Genomic DNA, 26,604 nt, shown 5'->3' with positions numbered 1-26,604 from the left:
AAAACCAAGAAGGGTGATTCACATTAGGTAAAAGTTTTGTTAGTAATTTTATCATCCATTCAACACCTTCTCCAAACAATTGTCAGAAATTGGCTAATATTATTATGGGGTTTGAAAGAAGCAATTTAGGAAGGGAACATTGCCATAAGTTATAGTGCACCATAAAATCACATTTAGCAGTAATGCACTTTTGACCTTTTATTTTTAAAGTATATTTATAACATCCTTTTATGATAAAATATATTTAGGCAATTCCTAAAAACAATTTTAGAAACATCAGAGTGAAGAATTTGTTTATTCTTCTATGAGGAAACTAGTGACTTAAATATTTAAAATTTATTTATAAGTGAGATTTATTTGTCTATATTTTCTAAAAGGTAAAAATCTAAGAATGATTAAAACACATTTATTCAACAAATATGTATATTTAAACTATAATATATTAAGCACTCTGCTTGGTTTAGTGATTGCTAAACAACTAAACACATAACTTCTAGTCATAGGATTCCAGTCTAGTGAGGATCTTAATATAAGAGTGAGTCTAGTGAGTTTACTAACCTATCGACACACCTTATAATAATTATTATTGTGTTGATATCTATATTTCTTGTCTTTATATTGAATGGCATTGTGTTTTTATCAAAGTGCACACAAGCAAATTCTAAAACATTTAAATCATTTTTGAGTGTTGGTACTAATTTAGTTAATAATTATTGAGTGTCTTCCAAGTGCCAAAAACCATACTAAGCATTTAAATTCACTATACAGTTGTAACTATTAAATAAGAAAACAGCCCAATAACAGAAAGAGCCATTATTATCCTCATTTACCATTAAACATCTTGGAGACAGTAAATAATTTTCTCAAGCTCACAAAGAAATTAATTGGCAAAGTCAACGCTGAAACCCACATCTGCCTGCCCCAAATGTTCTGCTTTTAAATACTTCATTATACTGATGTCAAATTTTATTTTATGTTTTTATCATCCTGCCTACATAAATGTTTACGTTAAGTTGTGCCTTTCTGAAACATAAAATTCAATTTTACGCAGATGAAGGCAATAGAATCGATGAACTGCCAATAAGGATTTTGCCAAAAATCCCCAACTGTGTATAAATTTATACTATTCTTTCCTGTGTCATCAGTGTTCTCCTTGTGATCAAGGGCATAAGTTGGAAGCACTCTGTCTCATGTTAATGAGGTTAATTATTCTGACTAGGGCTATTGAACAGTGGTAAGTTAACTATGCTAGAGATAAAACTCAAGACTTTAATTATATTAATATCATGCTTTATTCTATAAGACTTTTTTTGTATAAACATTCACTATAAATAAGAGATTAAGAGTTGTTTCCAAAGCTAGCCTAATCTGATTCTACTTGAATTAATCATAAAATGTATATACCTTCACATACTGAAAAAGTGATCTGACCACTTCATGAAACAAGGATAAAGTGTGTGGGATACACACGTACAGGCATCACCATCCATGTGTCATCATTTTCCACATACCACCACTGTATTACTTGCTAATATTTTTTAAATGCCAGAAAGATCGATTTTGAGAATTTACATGATTCCTGTATCAAATATCTATATCAAAGAAAGTTTGGTACATTTTCAAAACTCTTAAAAGCTGAACTTGTTAAATAAGTATATTTTATTCAAAACTGCAAGGTTGGCTGAAAATGTAAAAAAAAAAAAGTCAGATATTTTTAGTGACTTAAACATTCATGATTTAAAATTAAATATTCAGTTTAATTGCTTTATACTCCAAAGAGATTTTAATAACCTCTACATCACTTAGTATGTTCCCACGTTGCATAAGACAATCGTAAAGACAGAAACATGAATACATCCTGGTCCTGTGTATCCAAAATCTTGTTAGAAAGTATTTGTGCCTCTAAACAGTCAATGAATTATACAAGAAAACTTTGAAGGCTTCCTTTATCTGTTAGAGAACCGTCACACTGATGGTTTCCAAATGTTTAAATTTTATCTAGAATGTTTGAATTGAAACACTCTGAAAGAAACAAGTTTTATAATTTGCTACCTACTCTGTTAGATAATATTTGTGATTTTCTTTCTTTAAAATTTCAAGAAATTTTAAAATTTTATTTCTAATACCTACGTGTGCTTCTTTCCTCTTAGCCATTTTTTTGAGTCTCCGGAATTTACATGAAGAATTTATATATTCTGTCATGACTTGTCTGTCTCTTCCCACACCTGTCACTTGTCTGATTAGGTGAACAGATGACTGTCTTCTCAATTACATTCTAGAACACCATCAAATTCTCCTACAATAACCTACTGGGTTTGCATCAATCTGAACCGTGTTCTCTTCTGCACTCAGTTAATTTTCCCCAATTTTCTCTTTTACCTCCTATTTTCACTTTTGTGTTCTCTGTATTCAGAGTTTATTCCTTCTATCAAGACAACACTTACTCCCTGAAATTGGCTCAGGTATTAATAATTTAAAACCCTCCTTCTTTTCTTATAAAATGAAACTTTGAAACTAACAGAAAGAAGTAAGATTCTCTTGAAAAACAATACTCTATCTTTAATTCACATGAGAAAAGGAAAGAGAGAAACAGGAAAATTCAGGACAGAGAAATTTCTCCTGTGAAACGATATAAGAACAAAAGAACAAGGATCTCAATTTTATATATACAAATATAATATATTCATTTGTTATGGTTGATATTTTCTGAAAAAGAGTACAAGTTAAAACATCAAGATATAAGCAATATATTATCTGCCCTAATTAGAAGCAAAATTATACATACTAATACACTTTCTTTCTTCAAATACATTTTTCCCACTCATCTCTTCTAATGATTGTTTTTCAGTTTATAATATCTTCTGTCTTTCCTGATCTTAAAAAATTTTTATCATAAACTGTGTTTAATAAAAAATTTATTTTTTCCGAGTCATTAACAGAGTAAAGTGAAAGATTTCAAACAAAATCCCAGAAAGACCAACCAGAAATTAGAATTTATCATTTTTCTCTGTCACAATTTCATATTTAACTTTGCTACCATCATCACAAATGATAATTTGTGAATCACAGTGCAATAGTTTTACAAATAATATTCTTAGAGTAGCTGTCATGATCAGAATACAAAAATACACATACACATTAGAGGAACAAAAATAATTTCAAAACTAGAAACTTACCTCCTCATGATTTTATAATATTTATTGGATTAAATTATCGAAACAATATAAACTACATTTAAATATTTTATTAATTTTTATAGGTAATATGAGGCTATGAAAATGATTTTCATGTAATTAAAATGTGTAATCTTGTGAATATTTTCCATAGACATAGACATTATACCATAATTATGATTTTGTGAAGTTTATTGAACTCCTATATGACAGAAATCAATATTTGGTAAGATTTAGAAATAGGTATGCTTCAAAAACTATATTATATTCATATTTATGCCAAGAACATTCCTGAAGCATTTAACTAAACTATCAATACTAGCCATGGTCTACAATTAGACAAGTGTGATTTGCCCTTTGAATTCCTCACAATCTACTGGAGAAATATTTTTATATTAATTCTGCAACAGCATTGACTCTCTTCCCTCAGTTTCCATGACATGCATCACCTGATTCTATATGAGCTAAATAATTTTTGGCATAAGGTTAATTGCCAAGGGAATTGGCAATGATTTATTTCTTCTTTCCAAGGAAAGAAGAAATACGATACAAATAAGAAGGGGAAAAAAATGGAATACTGATAGGTTTCAGTCATATAAGAAAACTCCCAATTGATACCATATCCACTGGTATAGTAACAGATGGCTAAAGTGTATATTGAAAATCTATGAGAATTAGCGATCCATGATGCTGAGTCCTTGTGAGCTAAATATTTTTGGCATCAATGTCAATTGCTTCTGTTGATCCCCTGTCGTAATGTGTTGCTACTTCATCCTAAAAATGGTGGATGTTCACATCAGGAGTTCAACCCATCTGGGAGAAAGAGAAGAGAGCTACCAGGTGTTGGAGTAGCCAATTAAAGCAACAAGTCAAAAATGAAAGAGTTAATCTTTAATCACTACGGCCATGGTATAAACAAGGATCTAAAAAAATGGAGGGAGTGCTGACTCCCCCTGTTCCACTTTACTCCATGGAATGGCTCCCACTGTTGAGGGAGCCCCAAACAAAAGGCTTCAGCAGTTTTCTGGACTGTGAGGTAGGGGCAGCGGGGAGGTCAAGGAGGAAGGGCTAGGAGTGGAAAAGTCCTGGGAACTGAGTCAGAGTGGGGAAAAGTGGCTTCAAGGTTGCCCCTCCTCCCACCATAAGGATGCCTCAGTGGGAGACGCTTGAAGAGGACCTCTGCCCAAGCCTCAGATAAAGAGACCCAGGAATGAAGGCACAGGGGCTATGAAGGCAAATATGCCACCAGCATGACTGGCAGAGGCCTGAGTCCTTGACTGCAACTGTCCTCAGAGATCGCAGTGTATCGGCTATGCACCAAGCCTAGTGTGGGAACAACAGCTTTTCCCCGTGAGGCATGACAGGTAAAGCCTTTGTAATTGCCTGAGAAAATCACACATAGATTTTTTTTTCTCTTTCTCAGTTACTTTATTTTTTTTAACATCTTTATTGGAGTATAATTGCTTTACAATGGTGTGTTAGTTTCTGCTGTATAACAAAGTAAATCAGCTATACCTATACATAATATCCCCATATCTCCTCCCTCTTGCATCTTCCTTCCACCCTCCTTATCCCACCCCTCTAGGTGGTCACAAAGCACCGAGCTGATCTCCCTGTGCTATGCAGCTGCTTCCCACTAGCTATCTATTTTACATTTGGTAGTGTATATATGTCCATGCCACTCTCTCACTTCGTCCCAGCTTACCCTTCCCCCTCCCAGTGTCCTCAAGTCCATTCTCAACATCTGTGTCTTTATTCCTGTCCTGCCCCTAGGTTCTTCATAAACATTTTTTTTTTTAGATTCCATATATAGCACATAGATTTTTAACCAGGAGCCAGACTCCTCAGTTTACATTGTGATACTTCAGTAACTGTGAGAATCATTGTGGAGAATCACCATTAGCACTGTAGAAGAAAGTAGCTGATAGCCTGCTTTAGGAGCTTCTCCAAATAATTCTTTACAAGTGTGGGTCAAGACTTAATCCTTACAGATAAAAAAGAGCAATTAAATAGAAAATTAAAGATACCAACTGAGTTGCATAGTTGTGTGTTCCCCGATGCATAGGCCTCTCTTTCAGTACTTGGGAAAATCTAGGACTCCCAGTAATTACTACATATTGCCTCCCGAATTTTGAGAAAAAGATGAGAGGAGCAGGGAAAGGAAACAGACCTAGGGGATGTGAAAGTGAATTAGGAAGACTGTTCAGTGGTCATACTAAGGTTATGTAATAAATTATTTCAAGTTTATCTAAAGAGAGGACAGAAAGAGCCAAGGCATTGAGATGGCAGAAGGAGTGTACGTATAAAAATAAATTTCAAATGAGTGACCCTGAATGCAGGAAAGGTAGCATAGGATTGCTTCTTTCTTCCTTCCATAACTCTGTAAGATCCAGGGGAAATTCACTAAACACAGGTTCAATTGTTTATCTTTTATACTCTATCTCTTGACCTGATAGTTGGAGAATCATTCATCCGGACATGAGAGTCCTTGAGAATGCGAATAGTTGTAAGTGCTGATTACATATGTATGTTTATAAGTATATATCTTGGTTCCAAGAGTTCCACACATGGAATGACTAAAACAGAACGGGGAGCTTCTGGCTCCTGCGGGCAGGATATAGATTCTAGGAGAAAAGAGCCATCGAAGCTGCCAGGGCATCCTTTGAGGCAAGTCAATGCAAATTTGAATGATAAATTCTGTTCTGAGGTGGGGGGACGGGCATGGAGATAGTCCTTAAGAGCCAATGCACTTTAATCCCACTTTGGAGGACGGTGCCCACCCACATCTCACTGTTGCCTAGGTGAATGACTCAGGATTGGGAAACAGCTTGTCTTCCCTGGGGAATCTCCACTGACAGATGTTACCAAGTTACAGAGAAAAGACAACCAGAAATAAAATGAGCCTGAAGGTTTTTTTTTTAAAAAAATGATGTTCACAGAAAATCAGGGTAAAATATAAATTAATTTCATCTTATATTTATAATAATTGGAACAATACATTTAGCTTCATATTGACTCTAACATAAATACATACTTAAAAGTTATTTAAAACCATATTTTATGAGATAATTTAAGTGGTTTTAAAAGATTAGAATATATCTTATATTTAGTTTGACAATCAGGTTCTTCCTCCTATGAAAGTGAATCTTTACATAATGGTCCAAAAATCTACTATTCCAATGTATTTAGTCTTTGTCAGACCAGCATTATGACTAACTGCAGGATATGAACACTGATACTTCTTAGATTTATATACTCAGGCAACCTCAAGTCCTTGTGCCAGAGTCTCAGTCCTATTCACCTTCTCTACAGAAATGAGTATATGCCTCTTTGCAGCCATTGACTAAGTTTGTCTCAAAACAGTACATGCAATATAATTTCATCTTTTCTTTCTTTTTTTTATATTCTATATTATGTAAAGTTCAAGTAAATTGTATGGGATATAAAAATATGAAACAGGTTATATATACAAGTCAGTGGCTTAAACTTTTTTGAAGAAATTATATAATGTAAAGAGAGCTTTCTAAAGTATAAGACACACAAAATGATATATGAAAAAATATATGCAATTCTATTACAGAAGTTAGCACAACTTATGGACTCAAAAATTCCAGGGATGGCTCTAAACCTGAGTAAAACAGGTGGAACAAATATAGCAAAAATAAATTTCAATTGGTAAATAACCTAAACTTTAATTGTAAAGTTGTAAAATAACAGAGACACGTTTCTAATTTGTCTAAGCATGACTCCAAAATCAAAGAGCATGAAGAAGATAAACGACATACAAGAAGATAAACTACATATAAATTAAAAATATTTCTATATATCTGAGAAATGGTAAACTAAATTAGAGGAAACTGGAGAAATACTTGATTACAACATACATTAAAAGTATAGTGTGTGTTTCCCTGATACATGAAGAAGCTCTACAAATTAGTAAAAAAGAAAAAGAGCATCTTAATAACAAAATACATAACTATATAGTCTATTCCTACAGAAGACTATAAAAAACAGTTTCAAATTTAAGTTTTCAAAGAAAGTAAAATAACAGTGGAGACAACTTTTTTTTCTATTATACTACCAGATATATATGCATACACACACTATGCTGAGTATGGTTCAGATAAAGGGCCAGGTTCACATAAAGGCATTGTGACATGAATACCAACATAAGCAAAAAATAAGTTTGTACATTCTTGTATGTACAATTTTAAGAACATGTTGTAAAAATGTACATAAAATTTGGACAAAGACTTAAATCTAAAGGTTCCTTATCTTAATGTTACTTATTGTAGCAAAGAATTACAAATATCTTTAACAAATTTGAAGTACGTTTTTAAACAAATGATGCTATTTCAGAATAATGAGTATTTAAAAGTGATGTTGCAGATTAATTCTCTTTATATGGAATATTTTAACTTATTTTACATGTGTTTTGACATAAAAACATATCCCAATAAATTATAATAATTTTTTATCTATAAAAATGACCCCACTGAATATTATCAGTGTTTTTTATGGCTAGTAGACTTATGCTAATTTTGATTCTTTAATTCCATGTTTTACAGTTTTTCTACAACAACATGTTTTCCTTTTAGAGTAAAATGTATTTAGTTCTGAACTACAGCAGAAGTATTTAATGCAGATAATCCTTGTGTTTTTAAATATATTGAATAAATATTAATTGAATTGCTGTTTTAAAATCAAATGGTGGACATAAATCACAGCAAGATTCTTTTTGACCCGCCTCCTAGAGAAATGGAAATAAAAACAAAAATAAACAAATGGGACCTAATGAAACTTCAAAGCTTTTGCACAGCAAAGGAAACCATAAACAAGACCAAAAGACAACCCTCAGAATGGGAGAAAATATTTGCAAATGAAGCAACTGACAAAGGATTAATCTCCAAAATTTGCAAGCAGTACATGCAGCTCAATATCGAAAAAACAAACAACCCAATCCAAAAATGTGCAGAAGACTTAAATAGACATTTCTCCAAAGAAGATATACAGATTGCCAACAAACACATGAAAGAATGCTCAACATCATTAATCATTAGAGAAATGCAAATCAAAACTACAATGAGATATCATCTCATACCAGTCAGAATGGCCGTCATCAAAAAATCTACAAACAGGGCTTCCCAGGTGGCACAGTGGTTAAGAATCTGCCTGCCAATGCAAGGGACACGGGTTCGAGCCCTGGCCCAGGAAGATCCCACATGCCACGGAGCAACTAAGCCCATGCGCCACAACTACTGAGCCTGAGCTGTAGAGCCCACAAGCCACAACTACTGAGCCCACGTGTTACAACTGCTGAAGCCTGTGCGCCTGGAGCCTGTGCTCTGCAACAAGAGAAGCCAACACAATGAGAAGCCCATGCACCGCAACAAAGAGTAGCCCCCACTCGCCACAACTAGAGGAAGCCTGCGTGCAACAACGAAGACCCAACACAGCCAAAAATAAATAAATTTATTTTTTAAAAAAATCTACAAACAATAAATGCTGGAGAGCATGTAGAGAAAAGGGAACCCTCTTGCACTGTTGGTGGGAATGTAAATTGATACAGCCACTATGGAGAACAGTATGGAGGTTCCTTACAAAACTAAAAATAGAACTACCATGGGACCCAGCAATCCCACTTCTGGGCATATACCCTGAGAAAACCATTATTCAGAAAGAGTCATATACCACAATGTTCATTGCAGCTCTATTTACAATAGCCAAGTCATGGAAGCAACCTAAGTGTCCATCAACAGATTAATGGCTAAAGAAGATGTGGCACATATGTACAATTGAATATTACTCAGCCATAAAGAGAAATGAAACTGAGTTATTTGTAGTGAGGTGGATGGACCTAGAGTCTGTCATACAGAATGAAGTAAGTCAGAAAGAGAAAAACAAATACCGTATGCTAACACATATATATTGAATCTAAAAAAAACAAAAAATGGTCATGAAGAACCTAGGGGCAAGACGCAGACCTACTAAAGAATGGACTTGACGACACGGAGAGGGGGAAGGGTAAGCTGGGATGAAGTGAGAGAGTGGCATGGACATATATACACTACCAAACGTAAAATAGATAGCTAGTGGGAATCAGCCGCAAAGCACAGGGAGATCAGCTCAGTGCTTTGTGACCACCTAGAGGGGTAGGTGGGAGGGAGGGAGACGCAAGAGGGAAGATATATGGGGATATATGTATGTGTATAACTGATTCACTTTATTATAAAGCAGAAACTAACACACCATTGTAAAGTAATTATACTCCAATAAAGATGTTAAAAAAAAAACCACACACACACACACACACACACACATAAAATTAGAAGAAAAAAAAAAAATCAAATGGTGCCCGAGAAATATTTTTTCAAGTTGTGTAACAGCAGAAACATTACACTTAGAATTTAATTTTTGAAACTCTAGGCATTTGATAATTATTAAATGATATGGGAAATGGCTAATACATAAAAACTTACTACACTACTTATAATCAGTATATGCAGACAACAACTGCAGGGAACACACAGGCTATCATTCTTCAGTTAGAAAAGTGAAGATGATTCTGCCACAAGTGTTAGCCCTCTAGCTAGGATGACTTTCCTGTCATAGATAATTATGGACATTAGCTGTCCTTGATAGCTTGTTATCAAAAGTGACATTGGGTTTGAGTGTATGAATGGGAGGGAAAAATAGAGAAGTGGCTGTTAAAATAAATTGTAATCAAATATAATTAAAGAAGATAGATTATTGAGTTTTTTAAAATAAGCCAAATGAGGTAGTGTGATTTCAATATAATATCTTTTGTTTTGAATATTAATCATATTTTACCATTTATAAAATTATTTTATTGAAATTCAATTTTTCCCCATGAGTAAAAGATAAAGATTGAGATGTACTGTTCTAACAATATAAATTTTTAATCCATTTACTATTTCTCAAATTTTGTATAGGAAAATATGTGTAAAAGTTTTTTAAATGAATCAGAAAAGGAAAAATAACTTGTGTTCATCTAAGAAAAGACACCATATTGTGTACTAAAACCTTGAAAATTATTTCTTAATGTACTTTTGGCCTACTTGTCATGATTAAGAGTATTTCAAATAAAATATTAATTTATTCATTTATAACAAAACTTTACATTTTACAGAATATAAAAATTTCTTCCCTGGCTATTTATCCTGATGAAATGTAAATATGTCGTTCTTTATCTGATAGCTGGGGGCATACAAATCCAAGTTTGGCCAGGAGGATCCCCACTTTATATGTGTTGGAATAGTCTGGACCATATAACTTGGAAATTATTCTTTTTGTTTTCATTTTTTAATTGTTATAGTAATATTCGCATTAAAATAAGCCAAAACGGGTTTGGTAGAACTCCACTTTGAAAATATAGCTTCTTTGGTGGTCTTTTCCAGTAGTCCAACTTTAAAACTTGGTTATATCTATAAGATTACTTGAGACCACAATTCTCTCTTTATGTGAGCCTTTTTGTGAAAATGTCAGCAAAGGTTACCCTCGGAAATATGGCTTGTTTGGCTGCTCATTAGTAAGACAAGGTGTGGATGTGTAGAAAAAAATGGTATTTTTGGTAATAGTTTTTTAAAATCAAATATGTTATAAGTTAATAAATATAAAAAAATTTACTCAAGACATAAACATTTCTTAGTTGTATTATATTTTTAAAACCTGTTCAATTTTCGAAGCTTTGCTGGTTGACGATAAATTATATAGTCAACCCTACCTATTACCATCATCCAAAAACATTGACTTTTTATTGTACCCAAAGTTCTGTGTGAATAAAAATCCCTCATAAATCTCTGAATGCTCTTTAACAATGAAATATCAAAAATGCCCCCAACTCTTTTATTATCGAGCTATTAAAGTTCTTGGCATGATGTTATCAGTAATTAGAACTCAAAATAACTTATTTATTCAAATTCTTCTAATTAATCTTTTATACATTTAAAAATATAACTTAAAAAATGTATGTACAGTACTACACATATAGCTGGAATTAAATGATTCATTTATTCAAAAAATATATATAACTTTTTAAATAGCTTTTTACATTACTTGGCAAATACACTAAAGGTTTTGTGTTGCCTGTTCTTTTGTATGATGGATGAAAATGTACTAAGCTCGCTAGCTTTTTGTTTTTGTATGTCTTTAAATACAGATATAGAGTCAAGACATCTCATTGCTTCAATTGAGTTGCTATGTAACAATGTTTCTATTAAAATTGTTTTCATTAATTTATCTTTTCACCATTTGCTGCAAATGAACAGTGAAGTGATTAAAAAATGAGAGATGCCAAAGACAAGAGGAAAAAACAAAAAAAAACAAAGAAAACAGATTCTGATTATACTAAACTGATCTTTTTACATTTTCAGGTGGACTTTGACTAAACACTGTTTTTCTTTCAGAAGTAAATTATAGAGCTATTTAGAAAAGCCACTCAAATGAATTCCTATGACCTCTAACTGGCTTTAGGAAGCTAATTCAAACTGAGAAGAATTAAAGAAATGCAAGATATAACCTTGAAACTAGAAAATTGATGCTCAAGTAATTCTGGAATTAATGATAATCTGATGTGTGAGATGTATGTCTAATATATTTGTCATAGGTCCATCTAAGATATTTAGAACAAAGTGTAAAAGCATCACTGTGGGTGGGGAAGGGGAAAAAAATGGAAAATGAGTAGCATCTTTTTCAAGAGTTTAAACTTCTGGAATGACTTCAAGGAAAGCAGAATTAGCAAACTATTATAGTAATTAAGCCTAGTTTAAACAAAAGATCTTCCCATGGCAAGGTCTGCATCTGAATAAAATGAATATAAGTAAGATATTACATTTCCTATTATTTTTGTTACTAAGTTACTATTGTCATCTTCCCTCATTTTGGAAAAGCACTAAAAGTAGAACATCTGCTTTTGATGAAATTGGTGTGCCAGTATTTCTGTTCAAATCCCAACCATAATTAAAGATTGCTATTCCTATCATCTCAAAAGATGTTTTGGAAATTACATCTCATTTTAAAAAATTACTCTCCTTTTTATCTAATAGTTATACTTCTTTTTGTTTCTCAAAAATAAAATAAAGTAAAATGACCTGTTCTGTAAAGGTTAAAGCCATTGTTCTAAATACTCTTTAGCACATGACAGATTTTTTATGATGGTTGTCTTAGTGAGTTTAGCTAATAAATGAATCTTCTAGACAACTTTCATATGCTTTCCCTTCTGAAAGTTTGTCAAACTGCAACATTATCCAAGAGCTCAGTTCTTTGATTTATGTTTAATAGTGCCAGGGAGGACTCTGCGTTTAAAAGAAAATGAAAGATTGAAAAAAAAAAAAAAAAGCTTTCAGTAAGTGTGGTTACAACTAAATTTTTTCACTTTTTATTCCTCAAACTTGGAAATTTTTTATTACCCAACCCTTTATTTTCTTCAATACCTTTAGTGAAACTGTCTAGAACTATCCTAATAGAATCTGATTACTTGCCATAAATCTAGAAAGAATGTCTTGACATCTTCACCTCTGATTCTCACTGACATCTGAAACTCAAAATGTACAGTATGAACCAAACGTTCAAGCCATTTCTTCCTACATTTCCTATTTCAGAAATTTGCCCCACTATCTGTGTCACATTGGTCCACTCTATTGATGACATCACTTTAATTGTGACCGATGAGCAAGAAATGGCAAGTGTTGTGAATGATTTGGTAACACACTCTAGAGGATGCAAGGCAAGCCCTACCAAGATTTAAGGGCTTGCCACATTGGTAATGTTCTTAGGGTCCAATTATCTGGGGCATGCTAGGACATTCCACACCAACGTAAAGGTTAAGTCATTGCACCTTGTGCCTCATACAACTAAGAGAAAACGTAAGGCTTGGAAGGTATCTTCAGGTTTTGATATCAGCATATTCCATACTGTAGAATACGGCCATCACCCATTTATTGGTGTGTAAGGCTGCTAGACTGAATACGGCAGGAAAAAGAAAAGGGTTTGTAGCTGTTCTAGACTGTGACATAAGAAGCCCTGTCACTTGGGCCCTATAACCCTACAGATTTCAGGGTACTTGAGGTATCTCTGGTAGAAAAAAATGGCATATGGATTTGCTAAGTACTTGCTAATACTGACAAGTCTTCATACAACAGTCAAAGTGCAGACAGACACTAGGACTCTGGAGTAAGGCGGTGCCAACTGCTGCAGAAAACTACAACATTTTAAAATCAGTTCTTGGCATGCTCCTGGCCCCTAGTAGAAAGGGTATCTGACTATGGGCCAGCAAGTGATCATGTGTCTTAAACGTTCCATCGTGAAGTAGATACTGATACTGTCAGAGCCACATAATTATGGGTGAGCTCAGAAGCAGACCATCAGAAAATGGAAGTGGGCTCAAGAGCACTTAGAGAGCACAAGCTGCACAAGTCAGGTGCCCAGCACCGCATGTCACCTAACAATATTGAACCAGTACCTCTCTCACAGCTGATGTCTATCCCTTAATGGCCTCCTCATGAGGAGCTGATGAAGGATGAAAGCATCTGAACTTGGTGCATGGATGGGTCAGCATGGTGTGAGCGTATGAGCTAAAAATGAGCTGCTTTTGCACTAAAGCTCATCTCAAACGTGGCCCTTTCTCAAAAGTGAAAGAGAGCAGTGAAGGAAATTCTCCCAATGGGTACAGGTTAAGTTTGTTTACGTGGAGACAGAAAAGACCTGGCAACAGAGATTGGCTTAGTTCGTTCGTCAGGGGACTGGGAAGAATGAGATTGAAATATTGATTACAAGAAGACCTGAGAAAGAATTGTGTAGATGGACCTACTGACATGGGGACAAAGTATAGAGATCTTTGTATCACAAATGAATGCCCACTAGAAGTGTCCCTAAACAAGTAAGTAGACAACAGATTCTCCAGTGAGTAGATTTCAGTCAGTCTCTGTCCTAGGCCAGTCCAGTGCTTATGCAGTGGAATCATAACTACCCGTACTATAGGGGCAGAGGTAGAGGCCCAATAGCATGGGCTCCTTCAAATCAAGGGCTATCTACTGGTGCCGCTGAATAAATAATTGCCAGCAATAGAGACCAAAACTGAACCCCAGTATGATACCCTCCTCAAGGGGAACAACCAGCCACTTGGTAGCAAGTTGATTATATCAGGTCCCTTCTACCCTAAATAGGTAATATTTCTTATTGATTGAGATTGACACATATTCTTGGACGAATTTGCTTTTTTTTTCTTGCAGTGCCTGCACCATCATTATCCAGGGGCTTCCAGAGTATCTCATCTCCATCCTGGGGTAGCATATAACATCTCCTCACTCCAAGGAATCCACTTTACAGCAAAGGAGATGTGGTAGCGAGCACATGATAATAAAATCCATTGTCTCCATCCACATACTGCATTCCCAAGTTGCTTCCTGACAGAGCAGTGGAATGGCCTTTTGAAAGCATAGCTGAGGAGCCAGTAAAGAAATGACATCCTCAGAAAATAGGCTCTACCTTGCAAGATAGAATATGTACCTTAAACCAATGGCTTATACGGCACTCTGTCCCCAAACGTACAATACATAGGTCTAGAAAACAATAGGTTTAAGTAGAAGTGACCCCACTCCACCACTGCCAGTGACCTGCTTGAGGGATTTGTGGCCCCTCACTCCTAGTTTCCAGACAAGGGGTGCTTCCACAGGGTGGACACAGTGAGAGTCCGACAGAACCTTAGGCTAACGCCACCATCTAACCAATTTGGCCTTCTTGTGCCAATAAACCAGCAAGAAAAGAAAGGAGTTACTGTTCTAGTCCAGGTCATTGACCCTGAGCATCATGAGGAAAAAAGACTGACACTACATAAGAGGAAGAAGGAAAAATAGTTTTACACTTAGATGATCCTTCAAATCATCTCTGGCTGCTCTCATCTCTGGTTTTAACTGTAAATAGGCAAGTGCGGTAATCTCAGCTTGATGAGGGTGTGGTGTCCAGTGGCTGACCCCTCACGAAGGTCTGGGTCAACCCACCAGATAAGCCAATGAAGCCGCCTAGCCAAGCAGAAGTACTAGTCTCCCAGTGGAAATCTAGATTTTTTGAGGGAAATCCTAAACAGGTGGTGGAGGGTGGCAACGATAAGCGGCAGAAAGAAACTTGAGAGCAACTGCAGCAGCAAGGGCTGTAGTTGATCCCACTTTTCCTCCTCATGTAAGTTTTTCCAGACATTGTGAAAAACCAGAATCAAGGAAAAGCTTGGTCAGAATGGAAGGAATTTAATGTAAGAGTTGAGTGATGAAGGAGGTGGAATGCCCCGTCCAGGTTCTTTATACAGGTGGTTGTTGTGACTGTTGGCCAATAACAACCCACAGTTTCTCCCTTCCCCAGAGAACCAAACAGGTCCAGACCAAACAGGAGCCACAAGACCTGGAGGAACCTATCCCACATTGGGAGTCAGACCTCAGCCAGTAACTGACTGAAGGCAATGAGTGATTGCCTCAAGGTGGGACTCACTCTGTGTTGCAGTTTGGTCCCCAAAGCTTCCTTGTGTGCTAAGATTCAAGATAGTCTAGAAGAAAAGTACATTCTTAGGGTTCCCCCCCTCCCACCTTCCCTGTCCTACTTTCCTCATTCCTTTTCTCTTGAGAGTACATCCCAGATCATTCACTTGATTAGGACCCCATCTCATGCTCTACTGCCAGGGAACTCCACCTAAGACCTAGCCATGCTTTTTAACATCTCAGCATTATTACATATGGTGTTTCCTCTATCCAGGGGCTATGCACTCCCCTTATCTAACAAATTCCTACCTATGCCACATATCAGTTAAATTGCCTTCTATTCAAGGAAGATTTCACAGATATTCAGAGTCAGGTGCCCATTTTGTCTCTTAGCTTTCCAGGCCTATCTTCTTGTTAGCACTGTCTCACATCTGTCTCATCATATTATAATTGTTTTTGTCTCCTGCAATGGAACAAGTATCGATTTTAATCCTCTTTTTTGTCTTGACTTGTCTTCTCTCTCTCTTCCCGCTCTTCCTTCTTTCCTTCCTTTCTTCCTTTTACCTCCTTTTATTCTTCTAACATATATTTGGTGCCACCTATGAAATGCTGTGCTAAAACTATGAGAAGTAGAAAAGTTTATAAATCATAATTTTAGTTTTACAGAACTTTACAACCCAGAGTTTTGGGTTTTTTTCAAGTACTTGAACTATACACACCAAAGAAAATTTTCTTTATGAAACATTTCTGTTTAACCAAAACTCCTATGACAATTCTTCTTCCATCCTCTATTTCAAAGTTAGAGTTTATCTTGTAGTACTTAATTAGGCTTGATCATTTCTTTTTCTTTGGATAAAAAAAAGTGAGTAAAGTGTGAATTTTTTAATAGAAGCTTCTTTAAAGGTTTACTTTAAAATAAATTTATTTCTCTTATTCAATCATGGATTTGTGAAAAATGGACATTTTGAGTCTTAAAAATTAAATTGACTTTTTTCATTTTTTATATATATAATTTTTATATACACACAGGATATAATGGACATGAAAAGTTTCCAGGAAACTTTTATTGTGACACACTATTTTATTTAATGAATTCTATTTTTTTTACTCTTATTATATGTTTCATTAAAAAAAATATAATCCCTGGAAGTAGAAACAGGCAATTTCTAGGCTACACAAATTGATCTACAGCATGAAAATGGTTGGTGTGATCCCAAATTTTACAATATTACTATACTTTATCAGACTAATAAATGTATATATGTATGTATTGTATATATGTCTACTGAATACATATTTTTATATAAGAAGAAATTAAATGGTGTCTAAATTTAAGAAATATTGCTTACCTTAGTGGAAAAGATATATACATAATCTTCTATCAAGTTCATATCCATCAATTCATCTGTTGTGTCAATGGTAATAAAATATATGATATGACTGATAGAAAAAGAAAAGTGGAATATGTATTACCTAGACTGCTGAATAGAAAGAAACTGAATAAGTTTGGAAAGCTATTTGTTCAAATTAATTAAATTTTAAAATGTGAATATGCTTTGAACCAGCAGATTTAGTTCTAGGAAGTGCTATGAAGATCTATGTACAGAGGGTTATATGTAGAAGTATATTAATTGCAGCAAGATTTGTAATAAAAATAATGAAATATATTAAATTTTCATCAATACAAAATTGCTAAATTTTTATCTCCATAAATTGAAATGCATACAGCTGCTTTAAAATTGAAGTGGATATTATTCATACATACTAAAAAGTATATACATATACATATATATATAAAATATATAAATTGATATATATATAAATGTATATATGTACACTCTATTTGTAGATATTTGTTTATCTATACACATATGTATTGCTGAAAGCCTGCTTTTGGTTTCAAGGTTCGTTGGATTCGCCGGCAAAATAACCACTCGTCTCACACAACTGAACAGATTTAATTTATTTATTTAATAGATGATTTAACTTAATTTCAATATACAGTCATTAGAAGGGGATGAATAAAAGTATTAGAGAGACATAACAGAGTATACTTCACCAGATTGGGCCGACACCTTCATCCAAATTCAAACAGCAGCTGGGAAGTCCCGAGTGACAGCAATCTGGACTACCAATTGGGAAGGGTCCCGGGCGGTGCATCCACCCCACTGGTTAGACTTCAAATTGTAGTTCTGGGGGCTTCCGTTTATAATTCCAGGCCACAAACTTATAGCATCAGTTTGCGCGCAAAAATGCAGCTCTGGTTCAATTGTAAAAATGCTGTTGATTTCACCGTGTGAGTCACAAGATTTTCCAGACCCCAGGGGACTGGCCAGGTCCCCAGGGCTCAAGAAATTCCAAGACCCACTCCCTTTCTTATCGTACGTGCTGCTTGACTTGTTAGTAACAATTGTTAGGTGTGCAGGCAGGCACATGGTCCAGGCAGGGTCACAAGTCAGTCAGAGGCCTGCTTTTGCATCTGAAGTCTGAACAAGACTACTTTACTAGTTTTCCCAACAACATATAGGCAATTTTTCCCAGACAGAATTTATAAAAGATAAGCTGCTAGTCATTACATATTGTATATTATTCTTTTTATACAGGACTATAGGGATAGTTATAGTTAAAATAATACATTACAATATCTATTGATTTTTAGTGGAAATAATTGACTACTTTTATAATTATTAAAAAAGCAATAACATACTTTATAACTTTGATCTAGCAGTTCTCTATTTAGATACCAATTATATGAAGATAGCCAAAAATTCACTGAAAGATTTATGTTCAAAGTGCTCATATAAGTGTTATTTTTAATTGTAAAAAAAGGGATCCAGTAACATGTTCAATTGCAGGACGATAGTTAGTAAATTATGGAGCATTCAAATAATGTATTTTAACCATTGAAAATACTTTAGAATGTAATTAATGATCTTAGGAAATGCTTACAACATAATTCTAATGAACAAAGAGAGGATAAAATTAATAAAACATATAATCAAGATTCTGTTTTTAAAGATTCTGTTATTACATGCATAAGCACATTAAATTTGGTAATAAAGTAAGAGTTAAGAGTGAGAATGACAGGGGCTTTCCTGGTGGCGCAATGGTTGAGAATCTGCCTGCTAAGGCAGGGGACACGGGTTCGAGCCCTGGTCTGGGAGGATCCCACATGCCGCGGAGCAACTAGGCCCGTGAGCCACAACAACTGAACCTGCACGTCTGGAGCCTGTGTTCCGCAATAGGAGAGGCCGCGATAGTGAGAGGCCCGCGCACCGCGATGAAGAGTGGCCCCCGCTTGCCACAACTAGAGAAAGCCCTCGCACAGAAACGAAGACCCAACACAGCAAAAATAAAATAAATAAATAATTTTTTTTTAAAAAAAGAGTGAGAATGACAAATTGACTTATTGGGAAAATCCTCCAAGGGATAATAGCTTAAGACACTGAAGAAATAAAGAGGAAGACAGGGGTTATGCAAATCAGAGAGCATCATCTTCCTGGAGCTTGAACATTATAGAGATGCTGAGAGGTCAAGTAAGAGTTTCCAGAAGAGTAAGTAGTGCTCTTAGGGTCAGTAATATAATATAAATCATCGCATTCCCAAACCCCCATCCTGTCTCAGGTCTCCTAAACACTCACCTTCCTATCATCCTGAAAAAATCTTCAGTAATACTACAAATATAATGACATACCTGGTGTGACTGAGTTTGGGGATGGGTAGGATTATGCTCTGAGCTGCAGTGTCGTGGTGTTGGGTGGGGGGAGGAAGAGATTAGATTCCCTAGGTAGATATAAGAGAGTGAAGGAGCCACGTGGGAATTCAAAAAAAAGAGAAAGAAAAAGAAAAGAAAAATCAGAAGTAGCTATACAGTGTGAGGGAGAACAATAAATTTTCTCCGCTGGTGGAACTGGGAGTTTGAGTCAAATTGTATTAAATCTCCGAGGATATGGAAATCCTAAAGCAACATTTGAGCAGAGGGAAAATAAACATAATATATACATTTCCTAAGTATTAAAACCTTTTTGTAATTCTTTACACCTTGACGGACTGGACTGTAGTGATTGATAAAGTTGTAAATGGAATTCTGCTTTGAGTCAAGTGGGCTAATTGTTCAGATATGTACTGGATTAAACTTTATCTATTGGTCTAATTAGAGACAGCTAGCATAAGGATTTACTTAAATCCTATAAAATGTCAATGTCTTCAGATATGAGGTAGCCATTAGTGATTACCTAGTGTATTAATTTGCTAGGGCTGCCATAGCAATATGCCATAGACTGGGTGGCTTAAACAAAAGAAATTAATTTTCTCACATGCAGTTCTGGAAGCTAGAAGTCCCAGATCAAGTTGCTAGCAAGTTTGGTTTCTCCAGAGGCCTCTGTCCTTATCTGCCTTCTTGCTGTGTCCTGCAGGGCCTGTGCCTGTCTCATGTCTCATGTCTTCCTTTTGTTATAAGGACACCAATCATATTAGATTAGGGCCCCACTCTTATAAACTCGTTTAACCTAAATTAAAACCCCTATCTCCAAATACAGCCACATTCTAAGGCACTGGGGTGTAGGACCTCAATATACAAATTTGAAAGGGAACAGAATTTAGTCCGTAAAACCTATAAAAGTTTGATGGGGGCTCTTCATTTGGATTAATTTATGACTTCATTAATTTCTTACATCCAAAAATCTGTTCACTGAATTTCTATCAAATGAAGTCTAAGTATGCATTGTTTAAAAACCTCCATTAAAAACAAGTATATTAAAAGTAAACCTGCCAAATAGAGGCATTTTTTTGTTGTTTTTTCTGGGGTTTTTTTGTTTGCTCTAGGCAGTGAGAAGAAAGAGCTAACAAAAAAAGCATAGATATATTACTCTTCTTGTTAAGTTTCTCAAGTAGATTGAGAATGATTTCAATCAGTCTGGTGCAGAAAAATCTATCAACCACCTTCCAGAAATAAAGGGGTGAACTATTCCAAAAATGACACTACCAGCTAGAACAGGTAAGGTCCAGGTCACTACTAGCATAACCTAATCTGAAGAGGGATTCTCTGAATAGGCAGCTTTCCAAATGAGACCTGAAAGAAAAACAAGAATTAGCTAATAACAGTGAAGAGGGCTTCCCTGTTGGCGCAGTGGTTGAGAGTCCGCCTGCTGATGCAGCGGACACAGGCTCGTGCCCTGGTCCGGGAGGATCCCACATGCCGCGGAGAGGCTGGGCCCGTGAGCCATGGCCACTGAGCCTGCGCGTCCGGAGCCTGTGCTCCGCAACGGGAGAGACCGCAACAGTCAAAGACAAGCGTACCGCAAAAAAAAAAAAAAAAAAGAAGAGTGAAGAACATTCCCAAGAGGATAATCCAATTACTGCCTTGAAACTGACAAAACAAATTGCTTTTAAATCAAAGTATCCTTTTTCCATTGCAAACAAAATGTTTATCTTTACCCTTTTGGTTTAGGTAAATAGAATAGCATCCCCACCTTCCCCTGTTTTACTTCATTAAAAAACCTGCAGTTTGGATTCCACATTGTTTCAATTATGGCCCAACTAGCTTGACTCTAATTTTCTGTGTTTATGTAATATATTCCTTAAATAAATGGGGCTGAAAATAAAACTATATGTCTTAAGTTTCTATAGTGCCTTGTATCATTAAACGTTTAATATTAATATAAAAGGAATTAAAATATCTAAAATTAAAGCAAAACTGCTACAGATCCAGGGTACACATACACTCTGACAGCTCATTAGTTTGGTAGCATGTTATACTGGAGAACATCTGGCATGCATCAGAGCTGTGAGCATACTCAAGGTAATGCTTTCTTTTTGAATAATATGTCACGGATAATTACCTATTTATTAAATCTTGCATACTGATGCAACTAAACCAATTCATTGGACACCTTGACTATCAATTATATTACCAAGGTCATGGAGCTATAGAACAGGGCCAGGGGCATGGCAGGCAGTCTGGAAGGATTAGGGGGAGAGTGGTCATTCAAATGGAACCAGAGTTTCATTAGTTGTTTTAAGCTTTGTTTTTTTCCCATGAAAGGCAGATGGAGCTTACTTTGCTCCATTCCCTCAATATAAATCAGATTTGGCCTGTGTGATAGCAGCACAGTATCCTGAAGCAGTAAATACAGCTGCAAGATTTGGGAAGTTTCTTTAGGCTCTTACACAGAGGTCCTAGAAGGTACTAGAGTTTTGGCTTTGGGTTTTGAGTCTAGGAAGCTGGCTCTATATTAACTGTTTCAAATTTCTTTACTCTTTTCCTTGTTGTTGAATGGACTCCAGACTCAAAATAAGAACTGTGGTTGGAAAGCCTCTGGCTTTCCAGAAATCTTTCTGGTGTATCCTGTCTCTTTTGCTAAGTGAACTCAACTAGGCTGAGCCTTGCCTTTTAAGTCAGTGCCAAGTATAGCAGTAGATCTTAGAAACCCAGAGTATAGTCGTTGCTATGAACATTATTAATTAATAAAGTTTTAATGGGGGTTCTGATTACATGGGAACTTTCCATATTGTTGGAAGAAAGCCCCCAAATTTGCTAAGAAGCCTGTACCTGGAATGTCTTGCCTTTTGGAAATCAAAATAACACTAATGTGGTTATAACGCTATTGATGTAGTAATCCCTGTGAGTCAAACTAAGGATGGAGGCACATTTAAAGAATGTAATACTTGGGACTTCCCTGGTGGTCCAAGGGTTAAGACTCTGCTTCTACTGCAGGGGGCATGGGTTCAATCCCTGGTCCAGAACTAAGATCCCACATGCTGTGCTGCCTACAAAAAAAAAAAAAAAAAAGAATATAATACTAGAATGTTTTCTGTATCTATAAGTCTGTTTCTGTTTTCTGGGTTTTTTTTAAATTTGTTCATTTATTTTGTCTTTCTCTGTCTACTTATTTCACTAAGCATAATACCCTCCAGGTCCAGAGAGCAATCTAGTGGTTACCAGAGGAGAGAGGGTTGGGAGGAGGGCTGAAATAGGTGAAAGGGCTTAAGAGGTACAAACTACCAGTAAAATAAATAAGTTACAAGGATGTAAATGTCCAGCACAGGGAATATAGTCAATATTTTATAATAACTATTTATGGTATGTAATCTATAAAAACTATTGAATCACTGTGTTGTGTACCTGAAACTAATATTGTTAGTCAACTGTACTTCAATAAATTTTTTAAAAGGAGGAAAAGAGAATATAATACAACCAGGTGAGTTATTTAGTAAATAAATACTAAATAAATAAAAGAAATCCATATTTTTTACTCCAGTCTCTTGTAGGATAGCAAAGGGATTTAATACACAACACCTGGAAACAATGGATCTAGTTTCCTCTTCTCCCAGAATCTCTTACACCCCACATTCTCTTAAGCCTCTCATTTTTCAACCTCCCTCCGCCATCACTACTCCGCTCTGGGATCCCAGCCCACTGGACTCTGACTCCTTCCTCCCCTCTCTCCCATCCTGCTCAGTCTGTCAGTCCCTCTCTCATGTCTGAGTATTATTTTGACTCATTCTCCGATTTGCTTGCGGAACAGGTGGATATGGCAGGCTCTTCTGGGTGCAGGTGGTAAAATTTAGGGATAGGTCAGGATTTGCATGAACAATTGTTTCACAATCGTTAGCAAGTTGAAGGAGGAGGGTATTTTCTCAATCTCTTTTTTTATTCCTCAGTGGTCACAATGAATATAAGAATTTTAGAGATAGAGAAAACTATCCTATCAGAGAACGTATGCATAGGTACAATAGCCTTGAAAACGGTAGAACTCATCACCAGTTAAAGTAAAAAGGGGACCTATTTATGAAAAGATTTGAGTTTTAGAGAATAGAAATTACATATATGAAAGGAAAATGAGGGATACCCTAAGGGAAAAATAGCAACAATGAAAGATGGTCTAGTTCTTTAAATACGGGACTGGAAAGAGATATTTAGTTGTAACTTGTGAGCTTGATATTGACTCAAGCTTAGGGAAGATTCAAGAGAGTGAACTTAGCCAGATGGTTACAGCAATTTCTGGAAGTCAAAAAATAAACCAATACTGGAATCAATTGAGGAACCTCTTTCAAATTGGTGAAGCAACGACATAATATGTTTGCGCCAACGTGGAAACTTTAAGCAAACAATAAACAAGGTTTTTCAGGCTCTATTCAGTGTGTTGCAGAATGATGCAGTTTGTGTGCGAAGGTGAGGAGAAGTAAGACTGGCACTTTTAATGAAAGAGCATGCTTGGGAAGTGTGTGGATTTATATTTAGAGGGAAGTACTAAGAAGATATGCACAAAAAGGAAGTCAAGGTTAAGTCCAGCTTTGTATTAGATACTATATCTACAATAAATAGGATAGCCACATACTTTGCTTTCCAAACTGGTACACTTGTGAGTGTGAAAGAGAGCACTATTAATAGTCATGTAAAAACAATAAATATAAACCAGCATTGACCTGAGTGAATTGGATGTGTGGTCCCTGTAACAACAGAGGTTGCATTTTGGATTAAATTATTCTTCTCAGTGGGGTATCAGTGCACATGATTTGTGCAAATAACACATATTTTTGTCAGTTAAATAACCCAATGACATAGCCTTACTACCCCCACTATGCTGAAAGGAAAAGGATATTAGGAAATGTATTTATGAAACAATAAGCATAGAAGAAGGAATTGTGGTTGTATGTCCAATTTTTGTACTAAGGATAGGTCAGCTAGATAGACCTAAGAGAAGGAGACTACATCATGTAAAGGTGAATAAGGCTGATGGTAGGATATTCACCTTGAAGATTCCAAAGCTCTTAGACAAAGCCAGGTGAGGGATATTAAATGACTGAGACTATCAGTAATGTGAAGCCCTGAAACTTACCTTTCATGTGATCTTCTCACTATGAAAATGGTCTCTGACACTGAGTAGAACAGGATTGATTGTGAACCAATCAGCCATGCTGTCTGAATACAGAGATTCGAAAATTTTAAGACTATGAGTTTCATTATAGCCTATAAGAGAAAAAATTAAAACACCACCATAATGAAAACAGACAGAACTGAAAGATGTATCCCAATTTCAAAAAGCCAATTTGTGAAAAAAAAAATGTGACTTGCTTAAAATAAATAAATGTGTTTAGGAAAATAAAAGCAAAGCCAGATAAAAGGTTAGATCATTTCCGCACATCTGAAAAGCAGATAGACTCATTAAACTAGTTCAAGTATGCTCTTTCTCATAGTTACAGTGGTCAGCTTACATTCCAGGTGATGGCAGTCAAAGATCAGATTCCTGGAAATTTCATTATTACTATTATGGTTTTTACTAGTTTCAATCTTCTTGGAATTTATGGCTAGAGGGAGTGAGAATACCAATTTGTAGGAACCACTTTACTTCTAAGGTAGGCAAGACTGTCATCAATTGAGTTAATTATCTTGTTATTGGAGAACTAATTAAAATAAGTATAATTAAATATTTTGCCAATAGGCTAAGATGTTTAGCAGTCGAAATTTCCAGTAGCACCAATGACTTCTGCCTGCGTTTATGATACCAGAAAAGGTATGGGGTGAGCACGAAAATACGTATTTGGGTATTCAGCCTTCCAACAGACAGAACATCTGTAGGCCCCAGGCAAATTGAAAACAATATGTTATTGCTATAGATTTACTATTGTCCCCAATTATTCACTTCTCACCTCCCTGTAAAGAATATTATATCCTGTCCCATTGCCCTGTGAATTGCCAAGAGTCTTCCCTGTAGGAGGAATACACTTTCTCAACAAATTGACATTGGTTTTGGCCATGTGAATGGACTTGGACAACTGGATATGAGCGTACATGAATGACGCCACTTACAAATTAAAGTTCTGAGATCATTTTCCTTTGTCATGAGAATGACATGTTCCAGGCAGAAGCTGCTCCTTCAGTGCAGAACTAGAAATGAAGCGGAGCCGCAAGAGCCAAGCTACAGGTGCTGGTGCTGTAACTTGGGAGAGAAATAATATGTTGCTGTAAGGCTCATGGTGAGATACAATGTAAGCCAGAAAAGATTTGGAAGTTTTTTTTTTTTAAACCAGAGCAAAGCTAACTAATACAAGTAACCTTCAAATAAGTGGTAGATACATGTAGGTTAATTGCAGTTTAAAGGAAATAAGGTAAATGTATCTTCTTTCTAAACTCTATATTGACATAATGTTGCAAAATTAAAATCTAATAATGCCTAGAGGCTTATGAATGAGTACAGTGAGTCTAAACACTTACCAAGTCTATCAGCCTTTAAGTTAATAATTTAGAACTACCCACAAATGTGGATCCGAGCCATGTTCTTTATTCCCTTGATTAAAAATTCGTTCTAATCCATACCAGTGAAGGAAAGACCTCAGTGCAAAGTTATATCGCACTGAAAGTAGGCAGAGGACATGAAGAGTTCCATCAGAAACCTTTTCTAGTTATATAAACACTTTCAAGAACAGAGCTACCATTTGTTAATTGAGAGTTTTCATGATCTCTTGTTAATACTTGTTAGCCAGAAATCACAGGGAGATTAGAACGTAACTACCCATATGTTGGAGGCACTTAAGGAAAATAATTGCTATTCTGACGTAGAGGAGTGCATCTTTCTCAGTGGGAAAATGGACTTCAGATGTACAATGTACTAAGTTCAGCTTATTTCCAGAAACCATCAGCCATGGAGAGATGGAGAGAAAAGCATCAGCTAATATGGAAATTAATGAAAGAGACAATAGCTGCATTTTGCTTGGCCTCATTAACATCTGATGAAACTTTTAACCTTCATGCAATAATAACTGCCAATATTATGATGATTGTAATTAAGTGCATGAGAGAGAAGACACGTGTGTTATATGTCTACAGAGGGCTTTGTGAAATTGAAGTGTCCCTGGTGAAAGAGGCATTGCTTGTTTCAAGGGAGTAGCATAAATCTAGAATTTGATTTCGGGTGGTGGTGATAGTGGCAGCAAAAATTCAGAAC

Source organism: Delphinapterus leucas, chromosome 18 (assembly GCF_059928025.1).
Source record: "Delphinapterus leucas isolate spDelLeu-1000000601 "Yukka" chromosome 18, BTC_Dleu_Yukka2, whole genome shotgun sequence".
NCBI lineage: Eukaryota > Metazoa > Chordata > Mammalia > Artiodactyla > Monodontidae > Delphinapterus > Delphinapterus leucas.
This window is presented reverse-complemented; position numbering follows the sequence as displayed.